At 38.5% G+C, this 10,212-nt stretch overlaps 1 non-coding gene across 1 annotated transcript; it reads right to left on the minus strand.

Moving 5' to 3' along the window:
* Positions 1-468: 468 nt before the first annotated feature.
* On the minus strand, positions 469-631 carry LOC120362323 (U1 spliceosomal RNA). Its single transcript, XR_005578267.1, has one exon. It is a non-coding gene; the product is annotated as a U1 spliceosomal RNA (small nuclear RNA).
* Between the last annotated feature and the right edge of the window lie 9,581 nt (positions 632-10,212).

The raw sequence follows: 10,212 nt of genomic DNA on the forward strand, positions 1-10,212 counted from the left end.
AGAAAAGAATATAAATGTGAGATTGACGAGGTTCAAAAAACATCTCATAGTCTTGCTTGAAAATGTCATATGGGCTGGGCATGGTGGCTCATGTCTGAAATCTCAGCAATTTGGGATGCCAAGGCAGGAGGATCACTTGAGGCCAGAGGTTTGAGACCAGCCTGGTCAACATAGCAAGACCCTGTAAATAAAATACACAAATAAAAAAAATTAGTTAGATATGGTGGTGTGTGCCTATAATCACAGCTACTCAGGAGGCTGAGGCAGGAGGATCACTTCAACCCAGGAGTTCAAGGCTGCAGTGGGCTATGATCATGTCACTGCACTCCAGCATGACTGACAAACTGAGACCCTGTTTCAAAAAAAAAAAAAAAAAAAAAAAAGGAAAGAAAGAAACAAAAAAAATGTCACATGAACTCACTATATATATATAATTTTTTATTTTTTTTATTTTTTAAAAATAAAAACCAGGGGAAAGCACGAATGCAGTCCCCCATTACCACAAATTATGCAGTTGAGTTTCCCACATTTGGGAAAATTGGAGGGGCCAGCACACCTGGAGTGCAATGGATAAGCCTCTCCCTGGGAAAACCACTTTGTGATTACGCTATCTCCCCTGCCAGGGGAGAAAATACAATATATTTTCAAAGAGAAAGAAGAAGAGGAAGAAGAGGGGAGGAAGGAGAACTTCCTAATTCGTTCTACTAAAAAGCCCTAGAAGTTATGATCAATCCAATAGACTGACCAACCTGGATCCCAGAGTCTGGTCTCTAAATTTCATTTCCCATTGAAAGGAACCAGCACTCTTGGAGAAATGGTCAATTCCTGATCTGCGGCAGAAAATACATGAGTTCAATGTGGAATATAAGAGATCTTGTCATATTAGAAATCAAGGAAATTACTAGGATCATGTCAAAAAGTCTTGGAAGCCAAGTCTTTTTGGCTGAATAAACTTCCACTGGCCAAAGATGACACAAGTTGAATACTAATAAAAATAATAATGGCAATGGATTGAAACACATCACATATTTTTAAATTCATGAGATTGTCATAGTACTTAAAAAGAAACAAAACAGCTCATGGGTCTTCTTAGGCAGATGCTTGGGAACCAACTCGTTGTTTTGAATTTCATAAATAATGAAGCTTTTATCTTACATTTTCTGTACTTCAGGATAATCAAATCATTGATAAGGGGTTATTTCTCTTTATAGAAGTATTCCAGCGAATAATTAAAAGAGCAACGAGAGAATTAGAAGATCACCCAATGAGAGAATTACAGGATCACAATTGCAAATGAATTAACAGATCTAAACGCTTATCATCAGTGGCTGCTGATGTCTGACGTCACAGTCTCCCACTATTTCCCTCCTGGTGAGAAATACAGAACACCAACCACAAAACATTCCTTCCCAAAGAATCAAACATAAACAGTATACAGGAACTATAGGGCAAAGGTGAACTTGTTAAATATACCATGACAATACAATTTTTTTAAATCCAGATTAGGAAATTCTACAGGACAAATAACACAGCACCTTCAGCAAATAAAGAAACATGTCTAACCATGGCAATGTGTGGACACTACATCCTGATTTGAGCAAGGCAAAATAAAACATTGATGACACAAATAGGAAAATTTAAATAATGACCAGATATTAGAGAATCAATATTAATTTCTTAAGTGTGATAAAGATATAGTGGGTATATTTTCAAAATGCTCTTATGTTTTGGAGATGCATACCAATGTATTTATGGACTCAGTGATATGATGTCAGGTATTTATTGCACAAGACTGGAGGAATGGGTGGGAAGCAGATGGGAGAATAGATGACATAAGAGTAGATATAAAACTGATACTTGTAGAAACTTGGTGAGGTGTTCATGATATTATTCTTCCTACATTTTAGTGTTTGAAATTTTCTTTAATAAAAGGGCTTTTTAAAGTGCACTGTACCACTCTTCTGAGATAAACCAAGCAAAGCTGGGAGTAGGGATGCCTCTTTCATGCAACTAAAAAGCACAATGATCAAAAACAATCAGGCAGTCATAGACTTGAGGGACATCTTCAAGATTATCCAGCTCCGTTCCCTCTTCTGATGCATGAACCACCTCTACACCATCCCTAAAGGTCATTGCCATATTCTGCAGGATTGCCTTCAGCCCGTTCCTCTTTTGATAGGTTTGCCTCTAAGGAATTTCTTTCTTTTTTTTCTCCCTTCCCTTAAAAAAAAAATGGCTCCCCCCCACCCCCATCCCCGTTTTGAGACAAGGTCTTGCTGTGTCGTCCGGGCTGGAGTGCACTGGTGATTTCAGTTTACTTCAACCTCTGCCTTCCAGGTTCAAGTGATTCTCTTGCCTTAGTCTCCCAACTAGCTGGGACTACAGGTGTGCGCCACTATTTCCAGCTAATTATTTTTATTTATTTATTTATTTCTGGTAGAGGTGGGGTCTCACCATGTTGCCCAGGCTGGTCTTGAACTCCTGAGCTCAAGCAATCTGCCTACCTTGGCCTCCCAAAGTGCTAAGATTACAGGCATGAGCCACCATGCCTAGCCAGAAATGTCTTTCTCATATTGAACAGAAACCTGTCTCCTTGTATTTTCTACCCACCAATGGGAGCCCTAATCCTTCCTTACACAACAGCCTCTCAAAATTTGAAAACAAGCTCTCCCCTGTCCTTCTCAGCCTCACCACTCACGCAAGCGTCTTGAGCTCCAGCCTGCACAGTGCCGCTCCTCCTTGTTGTTTCACACACTCATGACTTTGGTTCTCTGCCATCCTCTGCTCTGATCTCAGGAAACTAGGACTTAATAAGTTAAGTGCTCTGGAAATAAAGGATGTGGGTGTGTCCTGACAAACACAGACAACCTCAGGGTTATCACCTTCCTTCTACCAAAGACCACATTTCTGGTTACGATGGTACAGAGCCCAAGTGCACAAATTTGCAAGAGCTGATAACTAAATGTCCAAGAATTTTCTGAGCCAGTTGTCAAATGCGGTCCTAATGAAAAGTTAAATTAGGCTGGGCATGGTGGCTCACATCTGTAATCTCAGCCCTCTGAAAGGGCAAGACCTAAAGGGTGAATTGAGCCTAGGAATTCAAGAGTAGTCTGGGCAATGTAGTGAGACCCTGTTTCTACAAAAAATTTTTTAAAGTATTAGCCAACCATGGTGGGCACATGTGTGGTCTCAGCTATTCAAGAGGCTGAGGTGGGAGAAGGTCTTGAGCCTGGAAGATTGAGGCTGCAGTGAGCTGAGATCACTCCACTATACTCCACCCTGGGTAGCAGAGCAAAAGACCTTGTCTCAAAAAATAATCATCATAATTTTTAAAATTAAAGTTAAAGTACATAAGCTTACAATTAGATATACTAAAAGCAAAGGTAATAAGTAATTAAAATATTACTTCCTAATAATTTTATTGCTTTTTATTATCTCTCCTCTTGAGACTAATCACATCTGCTGCACCTGTGTGGTGGAAATACCACATAAGGACAGGCTATTGCACATCTCTTCCAAACTCTGAGTTCAGTGCCACAAAGTCAGTCCTTGAAATTGGCTAAGGTGAGAGTATTTACACTACAGAGATTGGTCAGAGCTATAAATCAAGGTCACTCCCTCTCTACCCTCAACCTAGAGCCAGTTGTTATTAAATATTTGCCACACCACTGGATATAACTTAAAATCTTACTTTTTTTGGCAACCACATTACACTTCTGGCTCATCTTGAATTAAGGCTCTTAGTTACCACTTAAGCAAATATTACTTATTTTCACTAATATATTTAATTCCTTAGGCCTTATATTAATCACTCTTAAATTTCATCCTTTTAGATTCAACCTATTGATTTTTGTTCTGCCATTCGCGTATCCATCATACCCCTTAACTTCAGGTTGCCTGTAAATTTGATGGACATACCTTCTGTATATTTATTCTGAAAGCACTTATGAGGAGACAGTGAAGGACATAGCCTGGACTCACCACTGCATGCTTCTTCATAGTTTGTTCGCCAGCACCTGTGCATACGATTGACTGGTTACTAATTCATTCAGCATGCCAGCATTCCGTTTATGTTTCTGCATCCTGTCCAAAAGAATATTATGAAAAAAAACTTTATTAAATGTCTAACTGATGACAAACCATACTATATGTATGGGCATTCCCTGAGGTCCTGGGCTGGTAACTCTATCAAAGAGAAGAGAGAAATCAGCCCTGACTTGTTCTTAGTGAACTAATCTATATCTTAATCATTTCTTCTTAACCTAGTGCCTGAAACTGCTCCTTTAGTAACCCTGCTTCTAGACTTGGCCTGAGATTGAGGTTACAGATCATTATCTACATTTTTTCTGGCTCTGCTTTCTCTTTCTGAAAATCAGAATATTCCACTGTTACCAGTCTTTTGAAATCTCTCCTATTCTCTATGATGCCCCCAAAATCCCTGACAATTATTTAGTGGTCCCACAGCAATGTTTTCTCAGGACCCTAAGACATCATTCTTCAAAACTGGGGACTTGAAATTGCTTGGAGCCACTTTGGGCTTGTTCATACTCTATTATTTCATCTTGGGCTTCTATCTACCCTTATGAAAGTTTAAGCACTTTCTCTATTTCTCCTCACCTTACTCATTTCATGTGGAGAAAAAGTGTCCTTGTCCCAAAACTCAGAAGCAGAAGAGGATTGAAGGTCTCTGTTTCTCTATGTCTCCCATTGACAGTGGCCCTACATTTCACTTGATGGCTTTGTTCTTCTTGTTTTGCTATGTTGCCCAGGCTGGAGTGCAGTGGCACAAACATGGCTGACTACAGCCTCAACCTCCTGGTTTCAAGTAAACCGCCCACTGGAGCCTCCTGCATAGCTGAGACTACAAGGTGCACAGCACCCCATCACGCCTGGCTAATTTTTGGTTTTTGGGTTTTTTTTTTTTTTTCTGTATATTTTGTAGAGATGGGATCTCACCATGTTGCTCAGGCTGCTCAGGCTGGTCTTACAGGCATGAGCCACTGCACTTGGCCATACTTGATGTCTCTTCTCAAACTTCACTACAAAGACTATAACAACCAAATTATATCCATCACATAATCTGTTAATTTCAGAATAATGTGAACTTATTTGGAGCTTTAGCCTTTTGGAGCAACTGTGCCCCATGTGTATTCTGGCAGAGGTAATGGCAATTGATGGTTATCTATTTGATGCCTTTCATGAGTTGTGACATAGCATCCTTGTTTGAATTTGCAACAAGCTCCCTACTTTCTAAAGTGAAACTTGGTCTTAAGTTTTTCAAGTAACTAGGTTGAGAGTTTTTCATCTTAAAATTTTTGAGGAAAACTGTAAATACTTCTGAGATCACAAATCACAATCAAGGAGATCCACAAATATGAAATAATTCAGTATATTTAGGAGCTTTTCTCTTTAATTTTACTTAGCTGATCTTTAACACAAAAACAACTTCTTAAAACCATCAATTCTTGTTATGCAGCATTCTCTTACCTGGAACTCTCTAAGGTGCCCTTATGCATAGTTCCAAAAAAATGCAAACAATGTTTATGGGTTTTCACCCAGGGCCCCTGAACTAAGAGACATGAAATCTAGATTCACCACCACTTAGTTCTGCTATGGCCAGCTGTGCAATCTGGAACAAATCCTCTTGCCCTTTTTGTTCCCATCTAAATGTGGTTCCCATCTAAAAGTTCCATCCATATCCAAGAGAACAGAGTAGGACATTACCCAGCTATGTTTCTAAGGGCTCTTGGCTATCTCCATATACTCTCTACAAGATGTGTGAGTGTGCCGGTATGTATGGAGGGACAGACTGAAAAACTGTCTGAGAGTTGAGGGTCTTGGTAAGAAGAGGAAAAGGAAGAGGAGGAGGAAGAAGAAGACAGTGCATATCATTCCTCTTTGGTTTCTCAGAAGACGTAATTTTAAAACAAAACTAAGTCAGCCTATCAAAACAAGATAATGAAAAGGGAGAAAGTAAAGGTTTTTGGCCAAATCCATCTCACAATCATTCTTCCTGTCCCCACAAAGCTATCTGAACTGAGATCTTATTAGTAGACTCCATTTCCAGTAAACATCACTCAATTAGAACAAAAACGGGAAGCTCCCACATGTAGCGGCTGGAAAGAGTCCCAGATGCAGGAAGAGGTTTGTATGACATCATCCAGAGTTATGCAGTAGGAGGGTCAGCAGATTAGAAAAATACAGCTCACCTAAGAGTTCTTTTCACTAGGAACTTTTAGCCAGCATTTAGCAGGCCCAACTTTGTTAGAATATATGTTTATTGATATAAGTGTGTTTATTTAACCCATACTTAGAAATGTATATACCTCTTGGAAGTTGTTTAAATGCTAAGGAAAACTTTGTTCCTGTCTCTCTGCATGTATCAACATTTAATTAAAAGAGCAGAAAAAAATATAAGCAAATACTATAATCCTTCTGTATGTAGAAAAATTTTGTTCCTGTTTTAAACAATAATGTTGCTGTTTTAGTAAAAATGATACATGCTCATTGTAAAATATTAAACAAATTAGAAAAACAAAGAGAAGATCATAAAAACCATCTTAAGTCTCATGACTGAGAAATAAACACTGACAGAATTTTGGTAAGAACTCTTCAGACATTTCTCATGCCTGGAGATAGATGTTTCCTCTTACGTGAGTGGCATGTTCTTGATTTACTGCATTGAATTTCTCCTTACTTCTCAATAACATCATTAAGCTCTTTAAATGTCACCAAATATAGTTATGTAATGTGACTTTTAATGACCTTTCCATTTTATTTTGTTTCATATTTTCATATACGTAGTCAATTCCATATTAAAAAAATACAAGTTGTTGAGAAAGATCTTGTTAAGCTTCAAAAGAACCATTATGTGGAGAATGTAAAGTTATGTAAAAGTTATGTAAAGTTATGTATTTACACAAGAATCTGGTCTAGTTGTCCCTATTGCAAAAGCTTGAAATCATCTATGTAAACAGTGGGGTACTATAAACATGTAAAAGGTATCTCTATTATTACTGAACCATTAAATAAAATTAAATGTTTTTAAAAGCAAGGATGAATCATAAAGTAAAACTCAATAGATTCCACAACATAGAAGAAATGTAAAGTATCATAAAGAAAATTTAAAAATTTATTGAAACAAATGGAAATTGACATATGACATATCAAAACCTATAGGATACAGCAAAAGCAGTGCTAAGAGGGGATTTTATATCAATAAACACCTACATCAAAAAAGTAGGAAGATTTCAAATAAATGATCTAAAGTTGTCATGAAGGAACTAGAAAAGCAAGAACAGATCAGGCATGGTGGCTCACTCCTGTAATCCCAGAACTTCGGGAGGCTGAGGCAGGAGGACAGCTTGAGCCCAGGAGTTTGAGAACAGTCTGGGCAACATAGAGAGACCCTGCCTTTACAGAACATTAAAAAAAAATTAGCCAGGGAGAGAGATCCAAGATGGCTGATCACTACAGCTTGGGATTGTAGCTTCCAGTGAAAGTGCAGAGAACAAGAGGACACCACACTTTCAGACGAATTTCTGTTGCTCATACACCAGGAGATTCCCAGCGAAGGAGCCCCACAGGTCACCAGCGCGTCTTTCGTGGCCGGCGAGGTGGTTTTGCCAGCGCCTTGGCGCAGCGGTTCTTGGTGCAGAGTCACAAAAGCACCATCAATCTTAATGCTGCTGTTTTAGCCAGCACAGTGGGTTGCTTAGATTCCAGCGCTGGGAATCAACAAGTTGGACGTCCACTCAGAAACCCAATTATAAGGATGGTAATTATAAAGACCACGGATGGATAAATCTACAACGAAGGGAAGAAAACAGCCTAAAAAGGCTGAGAATACCCACAATCAGAATGCCTCTCCCTCTACAGATCACAGTCCCTTATCAGCAACAGAACAAGGCCTGATGGAGAACGAGTGTGTTCTATTAACAGAAGCAGGCTTCAAAATGTGGATAATAAGAAACTTATGTGAGTTAAAAGAACTTGTTCTAACCCAATGCAAAGAAACTAAGAACTTTGAAAAAAGGTTTGACAAAATGTTAACAAAAATACACAATTTAGGGAGGAATATAAGTGAATTAAAGGAGCTGAAAAACACAACACGAGAACTTTGCAAAGTATGCACAAGTTTTAACAGCCGAATTGATCAAGCAGAATAAAGGATATCAGAGGTCAAAGACCAACTTAATGAAATAAAACGAGAAGACAAGATTAGAGAAAAAAGGATAAAAAGGAACGAGCAAAGTCTCCAAGAAATATGGGACTATGTGAAAAGACCTAATCTACGTTTGATAGGTGTACCTCAATGTGATGAAGAGAATGAATCCAAGCTGGAAAATACACTTCAGGATATTATCCAGGAAAACTTTCCCAAACTAGCAAGGCAGGACAATATTCAACTCCAGGTAATACAGAGAACACCACAAAGATATTCCTCAAGAAGACCAACCTCAAGGCACATAATCGTCAGATCCACCAGGGTTGAAATGAAGGAGAAAATATTAAGGGCAACCAGAGAGAAAGGTCAGATTACCCACAAAGGGAAGCCTATCAGACTTACAGCAGATCTCTCAGCAGAAACGCTACAAGCCAGAAGAGAGTGGGGGCCAATATTCAACATCCTTAAAGAACTTTCAACCCAGAATTTCACATCCAACCAAACTAAGCTTCATAAGTGAAGGAAAAATAAAATTTTTTGTGAACAAGCAAGCACTCAGAGATTTCATCACCACCAGGCCTGCTTTACAAAAGCTTCTGAAAGAACCACTACACATAGAAAGGAATAAGCAATATCAGCCTTTCTAAAAAATACCAAAGATACCAAAAAGTAAAGAGCATCAACATAATGAAGAATTTACATAAACTAATGGGCAAAACAGCCAGCTAACATTAAATGGCAGTATTAAACTCACATATATTATTATTAAGTTTCCCAATAATAGTGGAAGACTTCAACATCAATATTAGACAGATCAATGAGACGGAAAATTAACAACGACATCCAGGACTTGAACTCAGATCCGGAACAAGTAAACTTAATATTTATAGAACTCTCCACTTTAAATACACAAAACACACACTCTTATCAGTACCACATCACACCTACTTACAGGTTTAAATGAAATATTGGTTGGCTGCTTGTTTGTTATTTTCTTCCCTCATTTTTTTCGTGTCTTCATTATTAAGCACAGTTATAGGAATACCTATTTTTATACTGCATTCTAGCCCGGGCAATAAAGCAACACCCCCGTTCTCTCTCCCTCTCCCTCTTCCTTCCTCTCCTTCATTCTTTATTATTATTATTCTTTTTCTTTCTTTCTTTCTTTTTCTTTAAAAAAACCCAAAAAACAAAAAGCACCTTTTCTTCTACCCATGGCTGAGGTCCCTACAACAAAAGACAGATTAAAAAGAGAAAAACATGCAAAATTATTTAATACAAGATTTACTTGACACGGGAGGCTTCACAAAGAAAGAATGAAGAAAGAAACAAACAAAAAATTAGCCAGACACAGTGGTGCACACTTGTGGTACCAGCTACTGAGGAGACTGAAGTGGGAGGATCACTTGATCCCAGAAGGTCAAGGCTGCAATACGCCATGACAGAGCCATTGCACTCCAGTCTGGGCAACAGAGCAAGACCCTGACTCAAAGGAAAGAAAAAAAGCAAGAACAATCCAAGCCCCAAATTAATAGAAGGAAATAAATAATAAAGATCAGAGCAGAATTAAATGAAATACAGGCTTAAAAAAAATACAAAGGATCAATGAAATGAAAAGTTGGTGTTTTGAAAAAGTAAGCAAAAATGACAAATCGCTAGCAGACTAACCAAGAAAAAAGAGAGAAGACACAAATAAACAAAATCAGAAATGAAAAAGGAGACATTATTGTTGACATTCACTCAGGGTGGCTGGCAAAATACTAGCAAAAGTTAAAGATTTTAATCTCAAACCTTGTGGAAGGCCGAAAGGTTTTATTGAGGCACAAGGCAGCGTGAAGGCAGCTGCCTCATTGTATTAGCATAGGAAAGAGCTAGAGATGATCAAAGGCTTTCCCAGTTTGTCTGTTTACCCCACATCCCTTTGTCTCTGCTCAAACTGTTTACTCAGGTAAACTTTGTGCAGGGTGGTCCTCTCAGGGGAAGATCAAAGGGGAATTACCTGTTAAGAGTGTTTACTCTGGGCCCCAGAACCTAAAGTTTTCATC

Source organism: Saimiri boliviensis, chromosome 1 (genome assembly GCF_048565385.1).
Source record: "Saimiri boliviensis isolate mSaiBol1 chromosome 1, mSaiBol1.pri, whole genome shotgun sequence".
Lineage (NCBI taxonomy): Eukaryota > Metazoa > Chordata > Mammalia > Primates > Cebidae > Saimiri > Saimiri boliviensis.